The sequence below is a fragment of the Hyla sarda genome, unplaced genomic scaffold (assembly GCF_029499605.1).
Source record: "Hyla sarda isolate aHylSar1 unplaced genomic scaffold, aHylSar1.hap1 scaffold_609, whole genome shotgun sequence".
Classification (NCBI taxonomy): Eukaryota; Metazoa; Chordata; class Amphibia; order Anura; family Hylidae; genus Hyla; species Hyla sarda.
Genome location: NW_026610624.1, coordinates 14339 through 41873, shown reverse-complemented (window position 1 = coordinate 41873; position 27535 = coordinate 14339). Strand labels below are relative to the sequence as shown.

Genomic DNA, 27535 nt, shown 5'->3' with positions numbered 1-27535 from the left:
TACTCAGTACCTCATCCTGATCATGTACATATAACTTGTATGTGTCTAGCTTCTGTATTTCTTTTCAAATCAGCTTATATCAGATCACACTGAATTTTAATCTTCTCACAGGCAGGGGGCATGTCCCTCTCTTACCCTTACTGTACATCCAAGTCTGCTATAATGCAAATCCCTCATTTAGTCCTCAAATGCATATGGAGCTCTCTCACTCAGGAGCCCTGTGGTATTTAAAAGCAACAGCTTAGGGCCACATATGGGGTTACACCAGCATTTTAGTTTAAAAATTCTCAATTTTCATTTTTACGACTCACTGTAACAAAAATTGGCAAACACCTAGGGGTGTTAATACTCACTGTATCCCATGTTATGTTCCTTGAGGGGTGTAGTTTCTAAAATTGTGTCACATGTGGGGGCTTTCCGCTGTTCTGGCACCATGGGGGGCTTTGTAAAAGCCATATGGCCCCTGACTTCAATCCTCTCTCCAAAATCCCAAAGTTCCTCCTTTCCTCCTGAGCCCTGTTTTGTTCCTGCATAACACTTTACATCCACATTTGGGGGAATTTGTGTACTCAGGAGAAATTTGGGGGTCTTTTTCTCCTTTTACCACTTGTACAAATGAAAAGTTGGGGAAACACTACAATGTTGGTGTAAACAATACTGTAGAATTTTTCTACAGTAACATACTGGTGTAGACCCCAACTTTCCCTTTTCATAAGGTGTAAAAAGGAGAAGAAGCCCCCCTCCCCCAATTTGTAACACAATTTCTCCCGAGTAAGGAAATACCCCATGTGTGGAACTAAACTGTTGCCTTGAAATACGACAGGGCTCCAAAATGAAAGAGGGTCATGTGCATTTGAGACCTAAATTAGGGATTTGCACAAGGGCGGACTCGGATACAAGCATTGCACTTGCCGCCTCCACCAAAAAACACCCTATGGGTACGTTCACACGCGCAGATTTTTTAGCGGGTTCTCCGCTGCGTATTTGAAAGGGGGCGGGCTCTTCTTGGATGTCCGCAGCAGATTTTCTGCGGCGGAATGTACACTGCGGAAAATCCGCCGCAATCCCCATTGAAGTCAGTAGGGACTGCGGCGGAGTTTCCGCAGCGTAGATTCCGCCGCGGAAAATCTGCTGCGGACAGCAAAGAATAGCCCGCCCACTTTCAAATACGCAGCGGAAAACCTGCTAAAAAATCTGCGCGTGTGAACGCACCCTAAGGCAGTGTTTCCCAAACAGGATGCCTTCAGTTGTAGGCTCCATGCATTCACATATCCTGTACATATGTACATAACATATACATTCACCTTTGAGGGGGGGGGGGGGGAGACCTCCAGCTGTTGCAAAACTGCAACTCCCAGAATGCACTGACAGGTCTTGTATGCTGGGAGTTGTAATATTGGCCCAGCTGTAGGCACACTGTTGAGGAAACACTAAGTTAGGTAACAGACTAATTCAGTGTTTCCCCAACAGTGTGACTTCTGCTGTTGCCAAACTACAACTCCCAGCATGCACGGTCTGACAGTGCATGCTGGGAGTTGTAGTGTGTTGAGGGTGTATAAGTGCAGATGTAAGTAAACCTTTAGTGATCGTGATGCCAGGGCATGGTTAACCATTCAACACCCGAGTTGTAGCCGATTATTCCTGGTCCAGGCACGGGGCAAATAATCACTCCGAAGCAAGGTTATGGATTAATGGCTTTTTACTGAGGCAGACAAGGTGTTAAAGTCTATACAGCTCAGTTTAGGCCCAAGGAGATGCAGAGTGAACATAGAGAAGCTTAACGGCTTGCTGGGACTTGTAGTGGACTTGGACTGACTGAAGCAATCCATGCTTTATTTGGTAACTTGAAAGACTTGACTGACTTGACTATCTTGACTGGACTTGGCCCCTGGATTTGTGCTTACTGCCAGGCTTTGACTTTCACCTGCAGGGGTTAACTGGTAGTAGATGCATGGCTGCTGGACTAGGCCTTGGGCCTCCTTCAGGATCACACAGACAAACTTCTCAGCTCCTCACTAGAGATGTCGCGAATTGTTCGCCGGCGAACAGTTCCCGGCGAATTTAGTATGTTCGCGTTCGCATTGATCTGCCCCCTATACTTTAACATTGCAGTAAACTTTGACCCTGTGAGTCAGAGTCAGCAGACACATTACAGCCAATCAGCAGCAGTCCCTCCCTTCCAGACCCTCCTTCCTCTTGCACGGACGCCATTTTACCCTCATTCAGCATGCTGCAGGCTTAGGAAGTGGAGGGTCAGAGAAGCTGCTCCTGCTGTATAGGGAAAGCGATAACTAGGTTGCTGCTAGGTGGTGTATTCAGGGTCCAGTTTACTTCTAAAGCACTAGTGTAACATCTGCTTTAAGGACAGCACCCAAAAAAGCCCTTTTTTAGGGCTGAAAGATATCAGTCCATGTGTCTTGCAACAGCTGGAGGCACCCTGGTTGGGAGGGAACCGCTGGTTAAAAGGGGTACTCCAGAATCAAACTTCAAGCAACTAACTACTACAGTATTCAAATGGCTAAAAGATATCAGTCCGTGTGTTTTGCAACAGCTGGAGGCACCCTGGTTGGGGACCACTGCTTATAAGGGGAACTCCACTGGCAAGCTTTTTTTTCTTTAAAGCAACTAACTACTACAGTATTCAAAGGGCTGAAATATATCAGTCCGTGTGTTTTGCATCAGCTGGAGGCACCCTGGTTGGGGACCACTGCATAAAAGGGGAACTCCGCTGGCAAGCTTTTTTTCTTTAAAGCAACTAACTACTACAGTATTCAAAGGGCTGAAATATATCAGTCCGTGTGTTTTGAAACAGCTGGAGGCACCCTGGTTGGGGACCACTGCTTAAAAGGGGAACTCCGCTGGCAAGCTTTTTTGCTCATTAGTCACACTAGTGCAAATCACATTTGGTGTGACAGTTGTGCAAATAAAAAAAAAAAAAACTTTTTTGGCTGTTAAATAAAACCAGTCGTCACTGTCAGTTCACGTGTGGTGTGACACTTGTGCAAATTTAACCAAAAAAGTTACAGGCAGAGGAAGGCTACCCCGCAGGGGCCATCGTGGTGCTGGGATTCCCTTTGGCCCTAGAATGGCCAGGGTTCAGAGGCCATGTACCCTGAACCCCCAAAGTTCTGAGGACTTAGTTGACTGGCTATCACAAGACACCCAATCTACTACAGCTTTCGCTCGGAACCTTGACGCACCATCCTTCTCCTCCTCTAGCTTAGCTTCGGGCACCTCTCATGCTACCACTTGCCCGCCTGCCGCCACCACCAACACTAGCACCACAGCAGCTTTACTTGATCCGAGGAGTTATTTACACATCAGTTTGAAGACATGAGTGATGCACAACCATTATTGCCAGAGAATGTAGCTAACAGGGATATGTCTCAGTCAGGCAGCATTACACACATGGACTTACGGTGTGATGATGATGTTGTACCCGCTGCTGCTTCCTTTCTTGAGGTGTCAGATAGCGGTGAAGGTGTTGATGATGACGATGTGTCCGTGGATGCCACGTGGGTGCCCGCTAGAAGAGAAGAAGAGGGGGAAAGTTCAGATGGGGAGACAGAGAGGAGGAGATGAGTTGGAAGCAGGGGGAGGTCATCGCAAGGAGCTAGTGGCACAGTCAGACAGCATGCATCGGCACCTGGGGTCAGCCAGACGGGACGCCAATCAATCTGGTTGCCACCACCAGAATGCAGTCATCGCAGAGCTCAGCAGTGTGGCATTTTTTTTGTGTGTCTGCCTCTGACAACAGCGAGGCCATTTGCAACCTGTGCCAGAAGAAACTGAGTCGTGGAAAGTCCAACACCCACCTAGGCACAACTGCTTTGCGAAGGCACATGATGTCACATCACAAACGCCTATGGGATCAACACATCAGTACAAGCAGCACACACAGTCAAAGCCGCCATCCTCCTCCTGGTCCAGCATCTTCAGCCAGGTCAACCACTGCTACCCTCCTTGCCCCCTCTCAACCAACCGCCTCTCCGTCTCTCACCTTAAACATTTCCTGCTCATCTGCCCACAGCCAGGTGTCTGTCAAGGAGATGTGTGAGCGCAAGAAGACAATGTCTCAAAGTCTGACAGCTGGCTTGTCGGAACTGCTAGCCCGCCAGCTTTTACCATACAAGCTGGTGGAGTCTGAGCCCTTTAAAAAATTTGTAGCCATTGGGACACCGCAGTGGAAGGTACGCGGCCGAAATTTTTTTGCACAAAAGGCAATCCCCAACCTTTACTCCATTGTGCAAAAGGAAATTATGGCATGCCTGGCACACAGTGTAGGGGCTAGGGTCCATCTAACCACTGATACCTAGTCTGCAAAGCATGGTCAGGGCAGGTATATCACCTACACTGCGCATTGGGTAAACCTGGTGACGGCTGCCAAGCATGGAATGCGTGGCTCTGCAGAGGAGTTGGTGACACCGCCACGACTCATCCTACTCCATCCTCTTCCATAACATCATCGGCCGAGTCCACTGCTGCGTCTTGCTCCACATGATCGGCACCCCCTCCCCCCCAGCTCCCCAGGTGCTATTCCACATCCCGGATACGGCAGTGTCACGCCATCTTGGGGTTGACTTGCCTCAAAGCGGAGAGTCACACCGCGCCAGCGCTCCTGTCGGCTCTGAACGCACAGGTGGACCAGTGGCTGACTCCGCACCAACTGGAGATCGACAAGGTGGTTTGTGACAACGGAACAAATTTGTTGGCGGCATTGAGGTTGGGCAAGTTGACACATGTAAAAAAACCTATAAATACGCCACTGCAGCGTATAGGGTAAACCCACCAAGAGTAAAAGATGTATATAATAAAATAAATAAAAAGTATATAAATCTGAAAAATCAATTACCATAGAATTATATAAATATAATTTTATTTTACAAAAAATACATATATCATACACAAGCAAGAAAAGTTAGTAATAATATATAGCTATATAACATACATAAAAATAGTAATCATTAGCGCAATTTGATAATGTGTATAATCATTTAAAAAATATATTTATATGTATATATATATGTAAATAAATAAGCTTAAAAAATGCAAAGGATAGCAGGGACGGGAAAAAGGATGTAAAAAAGTTGTAATAAGGGAAGACGTAAATGTCGGGGTCAACTGATCACCAATGGATCATAAAAACACCTTTTGCTAAAAAATATATATACGTGCAATGTGACACTCAATTTAAAACATAACAAAATGTATGTAACCTTAAAGATAAAGAAATGTATGTAAGCTTATTTATTTACATATATATATACATATAAATATATTTTTTAAATGATTATACACATTATCAAATTGCGCTAATGATTACTATTTTTATGTATGTTATATAGCTATATATTATTACTAACTTTTCTTGCTTGTGTATGATATATGTATTTTTTGTAAAATAAAATTATATTTATATAATTCTATGGTAATTGATTTTTCAGATTTATATACTTTTTATTTATTTTATTATATACATCTTTTACTCTTGGTGGGTTTACCCTATACGCTGCAGTGGCGTATTTATAGGTTTTTTTAGTGGTTGCTTTGGGTTTTCCCCAATTTTATTCAGACCACAGTACATAGGACTTTTTTTAGGTTCAAGTTGACACATGTGCTGTGCATGACAAGTGTGTAATCTGATTGTACAACGCTTTGTGCTCAAGTACCCAGGCTTACAGGATGTCCTGAAGCCGTCCAGGAAGGTGTGTGGCCATTTCAGGCATTCCTACAAGGCCATGGCGCACTTGTCAGATATCCAGCGGCGAAACAACATGCCAGTGAGGCGCTTGATTTGCGACAGCCCGACATGTTGGAATTCAACACTTCTAATGTTCGACCGCCTGCTCCAACAAGAAAAAGCTGTCAACAAATATTTGTATGACCGGGGTGCTAGGACATTATCTGCGGAGCTGAGAATTTTTTTTGCCACGTTACTGGAGGCTCATGCGCAATGCCTGTAGGCTCATGCGTCCTTTTGAGGAGGTGACAAACCTGGTCAGTCGCACCGAAGGCACCATCAGTGACATCATACCGTTTGTTTTCTTCCTGGAGCATGCCCTGCGAAGAGTGCTGGATCAGGCAGTAGATGAGCATGAAGAGGAAGAGTTGTGGACACCATCACCACCAGAAACAGCCTTATCAGCATCACTTGCTGGACCTGCGGCAACGCTGGAAGAGGATTGTGAGGAAGAGGAGTCAGAGGAGGAATGTGGCTTTGAAGAGGAGGAGGAAGACCAACCACAGCAGGCATCCCAGGGTGCTCCTTGTCACCTATCTGGTTCCCGTGGTGTTGTACATGGCTAGGGGGGAAGAAGATGATACCTTCCCTGACATCACTGAGGACGAGGAATGGGACATGAGTAGCTCGGCATCCGTCCTTGTGCAAATGTGGTCTTTCATGCTGTCGTGCCTGTTGAGGGACCCTTGTATAAAAAGGATGAAGGAGAACGACCTGTACTGGGTGTCCACGCTACTAGATCCCCGGTATAAACATAAAGTGCCTGACGTGTTACTGCATTACAGCAAGGCGGAAAGGATTCAGCAGGTCCAAAATATATTAAGAAGTATGCTGTACACAGCGTATAAGGGTCATGTCACAGCACAACAGGGATCTAACAGGGAAAGAGGTGAAAGTAATCCTCCTCCTCCTCCCATGAACACGCCGGCAAGGACAGGATGCTGTACAGACATGCTGTTGATGGAGGACATGCAGAGCTTTTTAAGTCCTACGCATCGCCACAGCCCTTCGGGGTCCACCATCAGAGAACGACTTGACCGACAGGTAGCAGACTACCTGGCCTTAACCGCAGATATCGACACTCTGAGGAGCGATGAACCCCTTGACTACTGGGTGTGCCGGCTTGACCTGTGGCCTGAGCTATCCCAATTTGCGCTCAAACTTCTGGCCTGTTCCGCTTCAAGTGTCCTGTCAGAAAGGACCTTCAGTGCAGCAGGAGGTATTGTCACTGAGAAGAGGAGTCGCCTTGGTCAAAAAAGTCTGGATTACCTCACTTTTCTTAAGATGAATGAGGGATGGATCCCGAAGGGACTGACACTGGGCGATACATTTGACTGAACAAGGCCTGATCAGATGAGCTGCCTTGGGCTAAAAATGGTCCACACACTGCTGTATTTGAACTCTGAATGCCGGATGACTTGCTTGACTTATCCGCCACCACTAAGGGTTCAAGCCACAATGTTTTAGGGCACTTTCTGCCTGGCGAAACAAACAGAAATTTTTCTGGCCGCTGCTACAGCAGCGGCTGCGACAATACCAAATTTTCCAGCCAGGTGTACATGCCTAATTTTTAGGGCCTCTGCTGCTGCACTTGTTATGGTGCTGCAATTTGTCTGGCCGCTGCTACAGCTGCGGCTGTGACAATACCCAATTTTTCATCCATGTGTACATGCCTAATTTTTCTGGCCTCTGCTGCTGCACTTGTTATGGTGCTGCAATTTTTATGGCCGCTGCTACAGCTGCGACAATATCACATTTTCCAGCCAGGTGTACATGCCTAATTTTTCTGGCCTCTGCTGCTGCACTTTTACTGGTGCTGCAATTTTTCTGGCTGCTGCTACAGATGCGGCTGCAACAATACCAAATTTTTCATCCATGTGTACATGCCTAATTTTTCTGGCCTCTGCTGCTGCTCTTGTTATGGTGCTGAAATTTTTCTGGCCGCTGCTATAGAAGCGGCTGCAACAATACCAAATTTTTCAGGCATGTGTACATGCCTAATTTTTCTGGTACTCTCTGCTGACATCTCTGTCCATCTCTGTCCAAATCCCACTATGTGCTGCCTCAAGGGGGGCTCTAACTGTGTGCTGCCTAATATGGGGGAATCTATGTGCTGCCTAAAGGGGGGATCTAACTATGTGCTGCCTAAAGGGAGGCTCTAACTATGTGCTGTCTAAAGGGGGGATCTAACTATGTGATGCCTAAAGGGGGGCTCTATGTGCTGCCTAAAGGGGGCTAAAGCACGTTATTCCAAACCATTTAGGAATGTTAGGTGATTTATGCCCTTTATGGATTAAAACCAGACTCTGCATCAACTATGTAATTTTCCATGGGAGTTTTGCCATGGATCCCACTCCGGCACGCCACAGTCCAGGTGTTAGTCCCCTTGAAACAACTTTTAAATCACTATTGTGGTCAGAAAGAGTCCCTGTGGGTTTTAAAATTCGCCTGCCCATTGAAGTCAATGGCGGTTGGCCCGGTTCGCGAACCTTTGCGGAAGTTCGCGTTCGCGGTTCGCGAACTGAACATTTTATGTTCGCAACATCACTACTCCTCACTTCACTGTACCTGAGCAGCAACTGACTAGACTTAGCTCCTCCCAGATATATATGGGAGCAATTTAGAGGGATCCCATTGGCCAGATAAGTCACAAGTTCACCTTGCATACTCCCATTAACAACAAAGGCCTTAGCAACAGTTTTTAAAGACACAAATACCTCAAAAGATAAACCAATACATAACCTTATGAATTCCAAAAGTCCTTAGGAGTGCAGGACCATGGGGACACTGAAGCAGCAGCCGCCACACAGGGTAGGCAGGAACACAGAATAAGCAGTATTCTGTACTGGGCCATCACAGTAGTTTTGCAACAGCTGGAGGCACACAGGTTGGGAAACATTAAGATAGGTAACAGACCCTAACTCAGTATTTCCCTACCAATGTGCCTCCAGCTGTTGTAAAACTACAACTCCCAGAATGCACTGACAGCCGAAAAGCATGCTGGAAGTTGTATATATGCAACAGCTGGAGGGTCACAGTTTGCAGACCACTGTGTAGTGGTCTCCAAACTCTGACTCTCCAGATGTTGCAAAACTACAACTCCCAGCATGCCCAGACTGTCCAGGCATGCTGGGAGTTGTAGTTCTGCAACCTCTGAAGGGCAAGATGTTGCAGAACTACAACACCCAGCATGCCTGACTGTCTGGGCATGCTGGGAATTGCTGTTTTACAACATCTGGAGGGCCACAGTTTGGAGACCACTATATAGTGGTCTCTAAACTGTGGCCCTCAAGATGTTGCAAAACTACAACTCCCAGCATTCCTGACCGACCAATCGCAGGAGATAGGAGGAGGTGGCACCCCTGCCGCGTCACTTCTATCCTCCAGGGTGGGGACAAGCTGTGATTTGCTGGTCAGAATTGACCAGCGAATCACGGCACTCGCCAACAAGGGGGGGCGGTCCCAGGACCCTCCTAGGCGATGGCCTGATAGATGGCTGATGGCTGGTGATAGATATAAGTAGTCATCATGTTCCGATCACTGCCTCGTGCTCGGAACTCAACTTGTTGGGGACGGAGGGCGCATGGATACACCCTCGCGTCTTACCACTTTAGGATGGAGAGCGTACCTGTACGCCTCCGCAATTCCGTGCACCGCAGCTCGCCGGGCAGTGATCGGAACGGGATGCCGGCTGAAATAATTCAGCAGGCATCCTGTGCCAATGCCACTGGCGATTTGCGGCGTTTCCGGGTCATAAAGGTCTCCGGTGACCCGGAAAATAAGTGGGATCGGGGGTGTCCAAGACACCACCGGTCCCCCTGAAGGGATAGGGTGTTAGGTGTCAGGGGTGCCACCCCTCCTATCCCTGCTATTGGTGGGGCAGAAGCGACCAACAAATAGCAGATCGGGGGCGGGGGGGTTAAAGTTTGGTTCCCCCGCTCTGCTCACCCACGGTAATCCGGGCAGAGCAGGGGAACCGTAGGTGACCGGCGCTGGAGGATACTTACCATCGGTGGGCGGCGATGACGGGCGGTTTGCTCCCTGCTACAGACTACGGAAGCCGTTAGGTTGCCTAGCAACTGTTACGCCGAGCGTTCCGGGTCCCCGCTCCTCCCCGGAGCGCTCGCAGCGTTCTCCTGTTCGCAGCGCCCCGGTCAGACCCGCTGAGCAGGAGCGCTGCGATAATGTCCCTAGCCGGGATGCGATTCGCGATGCAGGACGCGCCCGCTCGCGGTGCGCATCCCGACCCGCTTACCAGGCTCGTTCCCCGTCTGTGCTGTCCCGACGGCTCTCTGCGATTTAAAGGGCCAGTGCGCCACTGATTGGCGCATGGTTTTAATTAGTGTGTTCACCTGTGCACTTCCCTATATTACCTCACTTCCCCTTCACTTCCTTGCCGGATCTTGTTGCCATTGTGCCAGTGAAAGCGTTCCTTGTGTATCCCAAGCCAGTGTTCCAGACCTCTTGCAGTTGCCCCTGACTACGATCCTTGCTGCCTGCCCTGACCTTCTGCTACGTCCGACCTTGCTCTTGCCTTATCCCTTGTACCGCGCCTATCTCAGCAGTCAGAGAGGTTGAGCCATTGCCGGTGGATACGACTTGGTTGCTACCGCCGCTGCAAGACCATCGTGCTTTGCGGCGGGCTCTGGTGAAAACCAGTAGCAACTTAGAACCGGTCCGCCGGCACGGTCCACGCCAATCCCTCTCTGACACAGAGGATCCACCTCCAGCCTGCCGAATCCTGACAGCAACATCTGGAGGGCTACGGTTTGAGATCACTATACAGCCCTCCAGATGTTGCAAAACTACAACTCTCAGCATGCTCAGACAGCTGTTTGCTGTTTGGACATGCTGGGATTTGTAGTTTTGCAACAGCTGGAGGGCTGCAGTTTGAAGATCACTGTGCAGTGATCTCTAAACTTTGGCCCTCTAGATCTTGCAAAACTACAACTCCCAGCATTCCCAAACAGCTGTCTTGGCATACCTCTAGCTGTTGAATAACTACATCTCCCAGCATGCCCTTCGGCGATCAGTACATGCTGGGAGTTGTAGTTTTGCAACAGCTGGAGGCACACTGGTTGGAAAATACTGAGTTAGGTAACAGAACCTAACTGAAGGTTTTCCAACCAGTGTGCCTCCAGCTGTTGCAAAACTACAACTCCCAGCATGCAAGGTCTTTCAGTACATGCTGGGAGTTGTAGTTTTGAAATAGCTGGAGGTCCCCCCCCCCCATGTGAATGTACAGGATACATTCACACGGGCAGGTTTACAGTGAGTTTTCTGCTTCAAGTTTGAGCTGCAGCAAATTTTCTGCCACAGCGCAAACTCCTAGCAGGAAACTCTTCGTAAACCGCTGCCAGTGCGAATGTATCCTAAAAACACTACACTACACTAACACATAATAAAGGGTAAAATACTACATATACACTGCCTTACACTGTCCCCCCAATAAAAATGAAAAACGTATCGTACGGCAGTGTTTCCAAAACGGAGTCTCCAGCTGTTGCAAAACAACAACTCCTAGCATTTCCGGACAGCCACTGACTGTCCAGGCATGCTGGGAGTTTAGCATCAGCTGGAGGCACCCTGTTTGGGAATCACTGGCAAAGAATACCCCTATGTCCACCACTATGCAATCCCTAATTCAGTCTTCAAATGCACATGGCGCTCTCTCACTTCGGAGCCTTGTCGTATTTCAAGGAAACAGTTTAGGGCCATATATGGGATATTTCCTTACTCAGGACCAATTGTGTTAGAAATTTTGGGGGGCTTTTTCTCCTTTTACCCCTTATAAAAAGGAAAAGTTGGGGTCTACAGCAGCCTGTTAGTGTAAAAAAATAAAAAAAAAACATTACATTAACATGCTGGTGTTGCCCCATACTGTCTATTTTCACAAGAGGTAAAAGGAAAAATAGACCCCCAACATTTGTAACGCAATTTCTCCTGAGTACGGAAATACCCCATATGTGGGCATAAAATGCTCTGCGGGCGAACAACAGGGCTCAGGATAGAGCACTATGTACATTTGAGGCCTAAATTGGTGATTTGCACAGGGGTGGCTGATTGTGACATAAATGCAAAAAAAATGAATACCCACGTGTGACCCCATTTGGAAACTACACCCCTCAAAGAACGTAACAAGGGGTATAGTGAGCCTTAACACCCCACAGGTGTTTGACGAATTTTCGTTAAAGTTGGATGGGAAAATGAAGAAAACATTTTTTTTTTTCACTAAAATGCTGGTGCTGGGTGCACAGTACACTGTTCCAAAGATATGTCAAACACCAGTGGGGTTTAAATGCTCACTGCACCCCCTATTAAATTCTGCAAGGTGTGTAGTTTCCAAAATGGGGTCACATGTGGGGGAATCCACTCTTCTGACACCACTGGGGGCTTTGTAAACGCACATGGCCCCTGACTTCCATTCCAAATTATTCTCTCTCTAAAAGCTCAATGGCGCTCCTCCTCTTCTGAGCATTGTAGTGCGCCAGCAGAGCACCTCACGTCCACACATGGGGTATTTCCATACTCTGAAGAAATGGGGTTACAAATTTTGGGGGGCATTTTCTCCTATTACCCCTAGTAAAAAATGCTATATTTGAGGAAAAAACTGCATTTTAGTGTATTTTTTTATTTTTTTATTTACACATCTGGCTTTAGCAAAAACTCGACAAATATCTGTGGGGTGTTAAGGCTCACTGTACCCCTTGTTAAGTTCCTTTAGGGGTGTAGTTTCCATAGGGTCTTCCTAAATGCGACATGCCCGCCAAAAACCATTTCAGCAAAATTTGCTTTCCAAAAGCCAAATGTGACTCCTTCTCTTCTGAGCATTGTAGTTTGTCCCCAACAGGTTAAAGTGTTACTGTCAATTTTTAAAAATGCTTAAATCAGTGTAGTAATGTGTCCTAAGATATGTATGCATAATAATATGCATGTGTTAATATGTAAAATACCTTTTTATTTATGTACCGCATTTATCGGGGTATACCACGCACCGGCCTATAACACGCACTCTCATTTTACCAAGGATATTTGGGTAAAAAAAGTTTTTTACCCAAATATCCTTGGTAAAATGAGGGTGTGTGTGCATGTGTATATCCCGATACACTGTTCTGACCCCGCAGAAGCCCCCAGGAAAGGCAGGGGGAGAGAGGCCATCACTGCCCGCTTCTCTCCCCCTGCCTTTCCTGGGGTCTAGAGCCCTGCTGCCGCCAATTCTCTCTCCCTAGCTATCGGCGCCGCTGCCCCATTGCCGGCGCCGCTGCCCCATTGCCGGCGCCGCTGCCCCATTGCCTCCCCCATCCCCGGTTTTATGATTACCTGTTGCCGGGGTCGGGTCCGCGCTGCTTCTGGCTCCGGTGTGGCGTCTATGCGTCGTTGCTATGCACTGCGCTACGCAATGACGAGTGATTCATAATGTGGTAAAAAAAGCTATTACGAATAATTGGTACATCTTACAAGAAGATGCTGATATAGCCGAAATTACTACTGAGAAACCCATTATTGCATATAGAAAAAATAAAACAATTGGGAACTTGTTGAGAAAGAAAAAGAACGCATCTGAATCAAATTGGCTGTCTGAATTACGACCAAAAGGGAACTTTTGTTGTGGTTCTTGCTCCTTTTGTTCAATTAATATGAAAGGTAGATTTTTGGAATTAGCAGGTAATAAAATTACTGTGAGACAATGTATTACATGCAGGTCCTATCATGTGATTTACGCACTGGTTTGTAAATGTAATTTATTTTACATTGGGAAGACGAAAAGGCCCCTATTCCACAGAATCCATGAGCATGTTCGATCCCTCAGGACCGGCATCGGAGCCACTAGATTTATACAGCACATCAATGAAGTTCATTCTAAAGAAAAACATGGATTCCGGTTTGCCGGTCTTGAGAGGATAGAACACGGATATGCTGGAAAAACTAAAGAAAATATTCTATTAATAAATGAAACAAAATGGATCCTATGTTTAGAAGTAATGGGACCTCTAGGTCTTAATGAACGCACGCAGCTCAGTGCTTTATTATTATAACCTTATTTGTATCACACAGTTGTTTTTAACATATTTTAATTGCACTTACCTGTTGTTTGGATGGTTTCTATGGCAACAAAGGGGAGGGTTATTTAAATGTGTTTCGGGCTGAATGACGATGTGGGCCAGTTGAAGCATATCGTGCGAAACGGCACAGTAGCCCCGAAAGAACATCCCTTTGTATACCGTCCGCCGTGTCCTGCACTGTCTGTACCCTTCATGGAACAATAAAGAAGTTTTGAAGTATACGTATTTGGTGAGTTGCCCTGGCTTTTTCTCTACATTTGTGAAGATTTGCATTGGACTGTGCTATATCCAGTGAGCACAACCTGACGTGGTCTAGCCAACAGAGGTAGTGATTCACAGGTGCGTGTGATTAGGCGAGCTGTGCCGAGTAATCTTTCTACTATTGTGAAGTTGGGTGGATGATGTGGCATTTAGTCCAAGTCATTTCTTTTACATTTTATTTTTTTACTTAAATATCCCTGTTAAAATGGGGGTGCGTGTTATACGGCAGTGCGTGTTATATGCCATTAAATACGGTATTTATATATATATATATAGATATATATGTATATATATATATATATATATAGATATATATATAGACACAGACCTCAAGGTATAGAATTGATTGAAGACTAGAGATATCATTGGTTGTACATAAAATAAATAATTTTATTGTATGCTTATTATTAAAAAGATATATTAGACTAAAGTCTGAACAGGGCCCTTGTCGCTGACTTATAACACACAGGGAGTGAACTATAAAAATAAGTATGATATATAAAAATATAAAATAAAAATAAAAAATGCATATATAATCACCATATGAATTGGTATCCTGACACCAAAGTCCGTCTGTGTCCTTATGGTAAAAACCCGTCTGCGTGAATGTCAGACAATGCTTCTGTGTAGGTTAGCACGGGATGTACCCGGCCACAATGATGAATGTTACCTGCAGTCACAAGTCCTCTGGATGGGCCCTCAGGACGGTAAGGGACATTTCTCCGCTCGTGGCTTAGTTTCACTGAGATGCCGGCTGACTGGCACGGATCTGTGTCCGGCCCAATATTGGGAGCTGAGATCAGGCGGCAGAGAGGGTGTAAGTGCTTGCGGAGAGCCAATGCGATACTTTGTATCAGTGTCCTCGTGCTGGATATAGTATTATAAGCTCGCTCTTCCTCACACATTAGTACCCAAATATGGGGGTTCCAGCGCAAAAATACTCTATGATTACTGTATGGACATATATTGACTAATTTATGGTGTCAGGATACCATTTTATATGGTGATTATATATTCATTTTTACATTTGTATATTTTATATTATTTATTTAATGTACAACCAACAGGGGTGTTGCTGGGGGGGGGGGGTAGGGGGAGGGGGTTAACGGGCTATAGCCCCAGGTCTCAGGTCGGAGTTTTTCTTTTTTTTTCTTAATTTTTTTTTTTTTAAATATTAACGCCGCTGCTTTAAGACAGCAGTGGCTTACACCAGACCCCAAGTCCCACGAGATCGGGCAGCTGCCGAGGCTGTTGGGAGCTGAAGTTCCCTAAGCAGGTACGCATGCCTGCTCCTAGCCTGCAACTGTCGGTGTAATTAAATTTATTGCGTCCTGGACAAATCACACCAGTGCCAAGTGAGGGCAAGGTGTGATGGCCAGCGTATTCAGCGCTGTCTCCAACCTGATCCCCAGACCCTGATGAGTGGTGGTGATCTCCAGGTGATGGCATGATAGAGGTGTCATGTGGGTATGTATTATAGATGTATGCATGACAGATGTATGTATGCATGTATGATAGATGGGTGTGTGTATGTATAATAGATGTATGCATGCATGTATATATGTATGATAGATGTTTGTATGATATATGTTTGTATGTATAATAGATGCATGTAAGTATGTATGATAGATGTGTGTATGTATGATAGATGTATTCATGCATGTATGGTAGATGTGTGCATGCATGATAGATAGATGTATGTATGCATGTAAGATGTATGCAAGTTTGTATGATAGATGTATGCAAGTATGAATGTAGGATAGATGTATGTATGATGTGTGTACGCAATGATATATGTATGTATGATAGGTGTGTGTATGTATTTGTGTATGACTGTCTGTCATACATACACCAGCCATAAACACATCTATCATGCATCATCTGGAGGAGGAGGACAGAGGAATCTGGAGGAGGAAAGAGGAGCCGGGGGAAAGACTAAGGGGTTTGGATGAAGCAGACAGAGGAGTCTGGAGGTGGCGGACAGAGGGGTCAGGAGGAGCTGGGGGCAGAGGAATCTGCAGGAGGAGAACAAAGAGGTCTGGAGGAGGAGAACAGAGGGGTCTAGAGGAGGAGGCAGACAAAGGGGTCTGGGCAAGGGGGGCAGGGACAGAACGGTCTGGAGATGTAGGACAGTGCAGGGGTGGGATTCAACCGAAATAAATAAAAAAACAGTGTGTGGCAGTATTATTATTATTATTATTATTATGGGTACAGTGTGTGGCAGAGGGCACAGTTTCTGGCAGGGTTATATTCAGGAGTAAAGAGTATGGCATGGTTAAAGGGGTAGTCCAGTGGTGAAAAACGTATCCCTTATCCTAAGGATAGGGGATAAGTTTAAGATCGCGGGGGTCTGACTGCTGGGGGCCCCCCGCGATCTCTTTGTATGGGTGCCAGGCTCGCTTGCCAGATAGTGGGTGTCGACCACCGCACGAAGCGGCAGCCGACACGCCCCCTCAATACATCACTATGGCAGAGTCGGAGATTGCCGAAGGCAGAGCTCGGGCTCTGCCATAGAGTTGTATTGAGGGAGCGTGTCAGCCGCCACGTTGTGCGGTGGTCAACACGCCCCCTTCCTGCGGGCTGTCGGTGCCCCGTACAAGAGATCGTGGGGGGTCCGACCGCTGGAAGCCCCCCCGCAATCTCCTGTACGGGACCCTGACAGCCCACAGGAAGGGGGCGTGTTGACCACGGCACGAAGTGGTGGCCGACACGCCCCCTCAATACATCGCTATGGCAGAGCCGGAGATTGCCGAAGGCAGAGCTCCGGCTCTGCCATAGAGTTGTATTGAGGGAGTGTGTCAGCCGCCACTTTGTGCGGTGGTCAACATATAAACATATATACTTTTGTAGGGCTCGGGTTGGGGTTATTTTATAAATTGTTTATTTTTAACTTTCTTTAGACAGGATCCGTGCAGAATACATTGCCATCTATGAGGACGGCAATATACCCGTAGAACCTCCTGCAGTATATATTCCGGCTGGATATTCCTCAGTGTGAACCTAGCCTTTTATTTTCTATAAAGAAGATTTTTAACAGTGATGTTCAGATCGCTCTTATAATACACTGCACTGCTATTAAAGTGCAGTGTATTACGCCCTAAAGTAAACTTGTAAACTCTTCGGTCAGTCGATTCTATTCTATTAAATATTGGAAAAGGGGATTCCTACAAATGAAAAACAGAGTTTGGGGAGCATAAATGATCCTAATCTCTGTACCTGAGATATGGTTGTGTTATAAAAGAAGCTGTCTATAGACGATATACTTATAAACAACACATATATCTTCATGTATAAGGTAGAGACTATCACATCTCTGCAGGTCTAGATGTTACATCTAGCCTGATTGTTATCAGTAATTAATATAAATATTAATTACCTGTCTCGTGGTTCCTTTCTTGCAGCTGACGGGGGTATGTGTCACGTTCAACCTCTCACCGGGCATCAGTCACCTATAAAAAGACACAGGTATGATAACATGTTCCTGATACATGCTACAGACGCTTATATATATAACACTCTAGGGACAGAACTACTTATCTCAGGAATTATGAAACTGCATCCGAAAAGGAACAAAACATTTCAATAATTTTTGTAAATGTTTTATGCCTCTAAACATTATACTGAAGGTGTTTAATATCTTTTGGTTTTGTTTTCTATAAATATATATATTTTGCAGGTGTAGGGGTTGATGGTTTTATAAATTGTTCGTTGTTTATTATTAACTTTGTTTAGATGTAATCTGTGCAGAATACATTGCCATCTATGAGGATGGCAATGATCCAGTGGAATTTTCATCCATAATTATTCTGGATTAATATTCTTGAGTGTGAACATAGCCCTTAAATTTTTTTAAAGAGAACAATTAAGAGTGATCTTCTGATCGCTCATATATTACACTGCACTGGAATTAAAGTGCAGTGTATTATGCTTTTCAGCATTATGTTTACAGGCTATGAATTGTCATGGCTTTAGTCAGTTTTTTATTTTTTTGTTTTGATGAGACAGGATGGGGACATGATGAGACAGGGGGAAATGATAGTGGGGGGAGGAACTAAATGCTTAATGAGACAGGGGGAAATGATGAGGGAGGGGGAAATGATGGGGGGATGATGAGACAGGTTGGGGGGATGATGAGACAGGGGGAAATGATGGGGGATGATGAGACAGGTTGGGGCGATGATGAGACAGGGGGAAATGATGAGGGGGGGAATGATGGGGGACATGATGAAACAGGGTGGGGGATGATGAGACAGGGGAAAATGATAGTGCGGGGAGGAACTAAATGCTTAATGAGACAGGGAGAAATGATGAGGGAGGGGGAAATGATGGGGGATGATGAGACAGGTTGGGGGGATGATGAGACAGGGGGAAATGATGAGGGGGGGAATGATGGGGGGCATGATCAGACAGGGTGGGGGGATGATGACAGGGGAATGAAGGGGGGACATGATGAGACAGGGTGGGTGATGATGAGACAGGGGGAAATGATAGTGGGGGGAGGCACTAAATGCTTAATATCTGTATGGCTAATGGTGGTCTATGACAGGGGGAAATGATGAGACATGGGGGGGATGATGAGACATGGGGGGTGGCGATGAGAGGGGTAAATGTGGCACAGGGACTGAGAAAAGGGAAGGAATGATGTGGCACTGGAGGGAACGGGACCAAACTGATGTGTGGAAGAAAACGAAGTTTGGGTGGATGATGTGGCATTTAGTCCAGGTCATTTATTTTACATTTTATTTTTTTACTTAAATTTCTGTGTTAAAATGGGGGTGCGTGTTATACGCCAGTGCATGTTATACGCCGATTAATATGGTATTTATATATATATATAAATATATATATATATATATATAGAAACAGACCTCAAGGTATAGAATTGATTGAAGACTAGAGATATCATTGGTTGTACATAAAATAAATAATTTTATTGTATGCTAATTATTAAAAAGATATATTACACTAAAGTCTGAACAGGGCCCTTGTCGCAGACTTATAACATACAGGGAGTGAACTATAAAAATAAGTATGATATATAAAAATATAAAATAAAAATAAAAAATGGATATATAATCACCAAATGAATTGGTATCCTGACACCAAAGTCCGTCTGTGTCCTTATGGTAAAAACCCGTCTGCGTGAATGTCAGACAATGCTTCTGTGTAGGTTGGCACGGGATGTACCCGGCCACAATGATGAATATTACCTGCAGTCACAAGTCCTCTGGATGGGCCCTCAGGACGGTAAGGGACATTTCTCCGCTCGTGGCTTAGTTGCACTGAGATGCCGGCTGACTGGCACGGATCTGCGTCCGGCCCAATATTGGGAGCTGAGATCAGGCGGCAGAGAGGGTGTAAGTGCTTGCGGAGAGCCAATGCTATACTTTGTATCAGGGTCCTCGTGCTGGAGATAGTATTATAAGCTCGCTCTTCCTCACACAGTGGTACCCAAATATGGGGGTTCCAGCGCAAAAATACTCTATGATTACTGTATGGACATATATTGACTAATTTATGGTGTCAGGATACCATTTTCTATGGTGATTATATATTCATTTTTTCATTTTACATTTGTATATTTTATATTATTTATTTTATGTTCAACCAACAGGGGTGTTGCTGGGGGGGGGGGGGGAGGGGGGTAACAGGCTATAGCCCCAGGTCTCAGGTCAGAGTTTTTCTTTTTTTTTCTTAAATTTTTTTTAAAAATATTAACGCCGCTGCTTTAAGACAGCAGTGGCTTACACCAGACCCAAAGTCCCACGAGATCGGGCAGCTGCCGAGGCTGTTGGGAGCAGAAGTTCCCTGAGCAGGCACGCATGCCTGCTCCTAGCCTGCAACTGTCGGTGTAATAAAATTTATTGCGTCCTGGACAAATCACACCAGCGCCAAGTGAGGGAAAGGAGTGATGGCCAGCGTATTTAGCGCTCTCTCCGACCTGATCCCCAGACCCTGATGAGTGGTGGTGATCTCCAGGTGATGGCATGATAGAGGTGTCATGTGGGTATGTATTATAGATGTATGCATGACAGATGTATGTATGCATGTATGATAGATGTGTGTGTGTGTATGTATAATAAATGTATGCATGCATGTATATATGTATGATAGATGTTTGTATGATATATGTTTGTATGTATAATAGATGCATGTAAGTATGTATGATAGATGTGTGTATGTATGATAGATGTATTCATGCATGTATGGTAGATGTGTGCATGCATGATAGATGTATGTATGCATGTAAGATGTATGCAAGTTTGTATGATAGATGTATGCAAGTATGAATGTAGGATAGATGTATGTATGATGTGTGTACGCAATGATATATGTATGTATGATAGGTGTGTGTATGTATTTGTGTATGACTGTCTGTCATACATACACCAGCCATAAACACATCTATCATGCATCATCTGGAGGAGGAGGACAGAGGAATCTGGAGGAGGAAAGAGGAGCCGGGGGAAAGACTAAGGGGTTTGGATGAAGCAGACAGAGGAGTCTGGAGGTGGCGGACAGAGGGCTCAGGAGGAGGTGGGGGCAGAGGAATCTGCAGGAGGAGAACAAAGAGGTCTGGAGGAGGAGAACAGAGGAGTCTAGAGGAGGAGGCAGACAAAGGGGTCTGGGCAAGGGGGGCAGGGACAGAACGGTCTGGAGATGTAGGACAGTGCAGGGGTGGGATTCAACCGAAATAAATAAAAAAACAGTGTGTGGCAGTATTATTATTATTATTATTATGGGTACAGTGTGTGGCAGAGGGCACAGTTTCTGGCAGGGTTATATTCAGGAGTAAAGAGTATGGCATGGATAAAGGGGTAGTCCAGTGGTGAAAAACGTATTCTTTATCCTAAGGATAGGGGATAAGTTTAAGATCGCGGGGGTCTGACTGCTGGGGGCCCCCCGCGATCTCTTTGTATGGGTGCCAGGCTCGCTTGCCAGATAGTGGGTGTCAACCACCGCACGAAGCGGCGGCCGACACGCCCCCTCAATACATCACTATGGCAGAGTCGGAGATTGCCGAAGGCAGAGCTCGGGCTCTGCCATAGAGTTGTATTGAGGGAGCGTGTCAGCCACCACGTTGTGCGGTGGTAAACACGCCCCCTTCCTGCGGGCTGTCGGTGCCCCGTACAAGAGATCGTGGGGGGTCCGACCGCTGGAAGCCCCCCCGCAATCTCCTGTACGGGACCCTGACAGCCCACAGGAAGGGGGCGTGTTGACCACGGCACGAAGTGGTGGCCGACACGCCCCCTCAATACATCGCTATGGCAGAGCCGGAGATTGCCGAAGGCAGAGCTCCGGCTCTGCCATAGAGTTGTATTGAGGGAGTGTGTCAGCCGCCACTTTGTGCGGTGGTCAACATATAAACATATATACTTTTGTAGGGCTCGGGTTGGGGTTATTTTATAAATTGTTTATTTTTAACTTTCTTTAGACAGGATCCGTGCAGAATACATTGCCATCTATGAGGACGGCAATATACCCGTAGAACCTCCTGCAGTATATATTCCGGCTGGATATTCCTCAGTGTGAACCTAGCCTTTTATTTTCTATAAAGAAGATTTTTAACAGTGATGTTCAGATCGCTCTTATAATACACTGCACTGCTATTAAAGTGCAGTGTATTACGCCCTAAAGTAAACTTGTAAACTCTTCGGTCAGTCGATTCTATTCTATTAAATATTGGAAAAGGGGATTCCTACAAATGAAAAACAGAGTTTGGGGATCATAAATGATCCTAATCTCTGTACCTGAGATATGGTTGTGTTATAAAAGATGCTGTCTATAGACGATATACTTATAAACAACACATATATCTTCATGTATAAGGTAGAGACTATCACATCTCTGCAGGTCTAGATGTTACATCTAGCCTGATTGTTATCAGTAATTAATATAAATATTAATTACCTGTCTCGTGGTTCCTTTCTTGCAGCTGACGGGGGTATGTGTCACGTTCAACCTCTCACCGGGCATCAGTCACCTATAAAAAGACACAGGTATGATAACATGTTCCTGATACATGCTACAGACGCTTATATATATAACACTCTAGGGACAGAACTACTTATCTCAGGAATTATGAAACTGCATCCGAAAAGGAACAAAACATTTCAATAATTTTTGTAAATGTTTTATGCCTCTAAACTTTATACTGAAGGTGTTTAATATCTTTTGGTTTTGTTTTCTATAAATATATATATTTTGCGGGTGTAGGGGTTGATGGTTTTATAAATTGTTCGTTTTTTATTTTTAACTTTGTTTAGATGTAATCTGTGCAGAATACATTGCCATCTATGAGGATGGCAATGATCCAGTGGAATTTTCATCCATAATTATTCTGGATTAATATTCTTGAGTGTGAACATAGCCCTTAAATTTTTTTAAAGAGAACAATTAAGAGTGATCTTCTGATCGCTCATATATTACACTGCACTGGAATTAAAGTGCAGTGTATTATGCTTTTCAGCATTATGTTTACAGGCTATGAATTGTCATGGCTTTAGTCAGTTTTTTATTTTTTTGTTTTGATGAGACAGGATGGGGACATGATGAGACAGGGGGAAATGATAGTGGGGGAAGGAACTAAATGCTTAATGAGACAGGGGGAAATGATGAGGGAGGGGGAAATGATGGGGGGATGATGAGACAGGTTGGGGGGATGATGAGACAGGGGGAAATGATGGGGGATGATGAGACAGGTTGGGGGGATGATGAGACAGGGGGAAATGATGAGGGGGGGAATGATGGGGAACATGATGAAACAGGGTGGGGGATGATGAGACTGGGGAAAATGATAGTGCGGGGAGGAACTAAATGCTTAATGAGACAGGGAGAAATGCTGAGGGAGGGGGAAATGATGGGGGATGATGAGACAGGATGGGGGGATGATGAGACAGGGGGAAATGATAGTGGGGGGAGGAACTAAATGCTTAATGAGACAGGGGGAAATGATGAGGGAGGGGGAAATGATGGGGGGATGATGAGACAGGTTGGGGGGATGATGAGACAGGGGGAAATGATGGGGGATGATGAGACAGGTTGGGGGGATGATGAGACAGGGGGAAATGATGAGGGGGGAATGATGGGGGACATGATGAAACAGGGTGGGGGATGATGAGACAGGGGAAAATGATAGTGCGGGGAGGAACTAAATGCTTAATGAGACAGGGAGAAATGATGAGGGAGGGGGAAATGATGGGGGATGATGAGACAGGTTGGGGGGATGATGAGACAGGGGGAAATGATGAGGGGGGGAATGATGGGGGGCATGATCAGACAGGGTGGGGGGATGATGACAGGGGAATGATGGGGGGACATGATGAGACAGGGTGGGGGCATGATGAGACAGGGGGAAATGATGAGGGGGGGAATGATGGGGGACATGATGAGACAGGGTGGGTGATGATGAGACAGGGGGAAATGATAGTGGGGGAGGCACTAAATGCTTAATATCTGTATGGCTAATGGTGGTCTATGACAGGGGGAAATGATGAGACATGGGGGGGATGATGAGACATGGGGGGTGGCGATGAGAGGGGTAAATGTGGCACAGGGACTGAGAAAAGGGAAGGAATGATGTGGCACTGGAGGGAACGGGACCAAACTGATGTGTGGAAGAAAACGAAGTTTGGGTGGATGATGTGGCATTTAGTCCAGGTCATTTATTTTACATTTTATTTTTTTACTTAAATTTCTGTGTTAAAATGGGGGTGCGTGTTATAAGCCAGTGCATGTTATACGCCGATTAATATGGTATTTATATATATATATATATATATATATAGAAACAGACCTCAAGGTATAGAATTGATTGAAGACTAGAGATATCATTGGTTGTACATAAAATAAATAATTTTATTGTATGCTAATTATTAAAAAGATATATTACACTAAAGTCTGAACAGGGCCCTTGTCGCAGACTTATAACATACAGGGAGTGAACTATAAAAATAAGTATGATATATAAAAATATAAAATAAAAATAAAAAATGGATATATAATCACCAAATGAATTGGTATCCTGACACCAAAGTCCGTCTGTGTCCTTATGGTAAAAACCCGTCTGCGTGAATGTCAGACAATGCTTCTGTGTAGGTTGGCACGGGATGTACCCGGCCACAATGATGAATATTACCTGCAGTCACAAGTCCTCTGGATGGGCCCTCAGGACGGTAAGGGACATTTCTCCGCTCGTGGCTTAGTTGCACTGAGATGCCGGCTGACTGGCACGGATCTGCGTCCGGCCCAATATTGGGAGCTGAGATCAGGCGGCAGAAAGGGTGTAAGTGCTTGCGGAGAGCCAATGCGATACTTTGTATCAGGGTCCTCGTGCTGGAGATAGTATTATAAGCTCGCTCTTCCTCACACAGTGGTACCCAAATATGGGGGTTCCAGCGCAAAAATACTCTATGATTACTGTATGGACATATATTGACTAATTTATGGTGTCAGGATACCATTTTCTATGGTGATTATATATTCATTTTTTCATTTTACATTTGTATATTTTATATTATTTATTTTATGTTCAACCAACAGGGGTGTTGCTGGGGGGGGGGGGGGGGTAGGGGGGTAACAGGCTATAGCCCCAGGTCTCAGGTCGGAGTTTTTATTTTTTTTTCTTACATTTTTTAAAATATTAACGCCTCTGCTTTAAGACAGCAGTGGCTTACACCAGACCCAAAGTCCCACGAGATCGGGCAGCTGCCGAGGCTGTTGGGAGCAGAAGTTCCCTGAGCAGGCACGCATGCCTGCTCCTAGCCTGCAACTGTCGGTGTAATAAAATTTATTGCGTCCTGGACAAATCACACCAGCGCCAAGTGAGGGCAAGGAGTGATGGCCAGCGTATTCAGCGCTCTCTCCGACCTGATCCCCAGACCCTGATGAGTGGTGGTGATCTCCAGGTGATGGCATGATAGAGGTGTCATGTGGGTATGTATTATAGATGTATGCATGACAGATGTATGTATGCATGTATGATAGATGTGTGTGTGTATGTATAATAGATGTATGCATGCATGTATATATGTATGATAGATGTTTGTATGATATATGTTTGTATGTATAATAGATGCATGTAAGTATGTATGATAGATGTGTGTATGTATGATAGATGTATTCATGCATGTATGGTAGATGTGTGCATGCATGATGACATGATAGAGGTGTCATGTGGGTATGTATTATAGATGTATGCATGACAGATGTATGTATGTATGCATGTATGATAGATGTGTGGGTGATGGCATGATAGAGGTGTCATGTGGGTATGTATTATAGATGTATGCATGACAGATGTATGTATGCATGTATGATAGATGTGTGTGTGTATGTATAATAGATGTATGCATGCATGTATATATGTATGATAGATGTTTGTATGATATATGTTTGTATGTATAATAGATGCATGTAAGTATGTATGATAGATGTGTGTATGTATGATAGATGTATTCATGCATGTATGGTAGATGTGTGCATGCATGATAGATGTATGTATGCATGTAAGATGTATGCAAGTTTGTATGATAGATGTATGCAAGTATGAATGTAGGATAGATGTATGTATGATGTGTGTACGCAATGATATATGTATGTATGATAGGTGTGCGTATGTATTTGTGTATGACTGTCTGTCATACATACACCAGCCATAAACACATCTATCATGCATCATCTGGAGGAGGAGGACAGAGGAATTTGGAGGAGGAAAGAGGAGCCGGGGGAAAGACTAAGGGGTTTGGATGAAGCAGACAGAGGAGTCTGGAGGTGGCGGACAGAGGGGTCAGGAGGAGGTGGGGTCAGAGGAATCTGCAGGAGGAGAACAAAGAGGTCTGGAGGAGGAGAACAGAGGGGTCTAGAGGAGGAGGCAGACAAAGGGGTCTGGGCAAGGGGGGCAGGGACAGAACGGTCTGGAGATGTAGGACAGTGCAGGGGTGGGATTCAACCGAAATAAATAAAAAAACAGTGTGTGGCAGTATTATTATTATTATTATTATGGATACAGTGTGTGGCAGAGGGCACAGTTTCTGGCAGGGTTATATTCAGGAGTAAAGAGTATGGCATGGTTGAAGGGGTAGTCCAGTGGTGAAAAACGTATCCCTTATCCTAAGGATAGGGGATAAGTTTAAGATCGCGGGGGTCTGACTGCTGGGGGCCCCCCGCGATCTCTTTGTATGGGTGCCAGGCTCGCTTGCCAGATAGTGGGTGTCGACCACCGCACGAAGCGGCGGCCGACACGCCCCCTCAATACATCACTATGGCAGAGTCGGAGATTGCCGAAGGCAGAGCTCGGGCTCTGCCATAGAGTTGTATTGAGGGAGCGTGTCAGCCGCCACGTTGTGCGGTGGTCAACACGCCCCCTTCCTGCGGGCTGTCGGTGCCCCGTACAAGAGATCGTGGGGGGTCCGACCGCTGGAAGCCCCCCCGCAATCTCCTGTACGGGACCCTGACAGCCCACAGGAAGGGGGCGTGTTGACCACGGCACGAAGTGGTGGCCGACACGCCCCCTCAATACATCGCTATGGCAGAGCCGGAGATTGCCGAAGGCAGAGCTCCGGCTCTGCCATAGAGTTGTATTGAGGGAGTGTGTCAGCCGCCACTTTGTGCGGTGGTCAACATATAAACATATATATTTTTGTAGGGCTCGGGTTGGGGTTATTTTATAAATTGTTTATTTTTAACTTTCTTTAGACAGGATCCGTGCAGAATACATTGCCATCTATGAGGACGGCAATATACCCGTAGAACCTCCTGCAGTATATATTCCGGCTGGATATTCCTCAGTGTGAACCTAGCCTTTTATTTTCTATAAAGAAGATTTTTAACAGTGATGTTCAGATCGCTCTTATAATACACTGCACTGCTATTAAAGTGCAGTGTATTACGCCCTAAAGTAAACTTGTAAACTCTTCGGTCAGTCGATTCTATTCTATTAAATATTGGAAAAGGGGATTCCTACAAATGAAAAACAGAGTTTGGGGATCATAAATGATCCTAATCTCTGTACCTGAGATATGGTTGTGTTATAAAAGAAGCTGTCTATAGACGATATACTTATAAACAACACATATATCTTCATGTATAAGGTAGAGACTATCACATCTCTGCAGGTCTAGATGTTACATCTAGCCTGATTGTTATCAGTAATTAATATAAATATTAATTACCTGTCTTGTGGTTCCTTTCTTGCAGCTGACGGGGGTATGTGTCACGTTCAACCTCTCACCGGGCATCAGTCACCTTTAAAAAGACACAGGTATGATAACATGTTCCTGATACATGCTACAGACGCTTATATATATAACACTCTAGGGACAGAACTACTTATCTCAGGAATTATGAAACTGCATCCGAAAAGGAACAAAACATTTCAATAATTTTTGTAAATGTTTTATGCCTCTAAACTTTATACTGAAGGTGTTTAATATCTTTTGGTTTTGTTTTCTATAAATATATATATTTTGCG

The 27535-nt window shown here is 45.2% G+C and overlaps 1 long non-coding RNA gene across 6 annotated transcripts in view; it reads right to left on the bottom strand.

Annotated features, from left to right (window-relative positions):
* Positions 1 to 27311, bottom strand: part of LOC130341006 (uncharacterized) — a 189858-nt gene extending 162547 nt beyond the window's left edge. For 5 of the 6 annotated variants that reach the window (XR_008881022.1, XR_008881021.1, XR_008881023.1 and 2 more), the window contains exons 1-5: positions 27237 to 27311; positions 21976 to 22048; positions 17441 to 17513; positions 13826 to 13991; positions 3419 to 3526 (exon numbers count right to left, since the gene is read on the bottom strand). This is a non-coding gene — a long non-coding RNA (uncharacterized LOC130341006). The remainder of the gene's footprint in view (positions 1 to 3418; positions 3527 to 13825; positions 13992 to 17440; positions 17514 to 21975; positions 22049 to 27236) is intronic. The other variant, XR_008881020.1, reaches the window with a different exon arrangement.
* Positions 27312 to 27535: the final 224 nt, after the last annotated feature.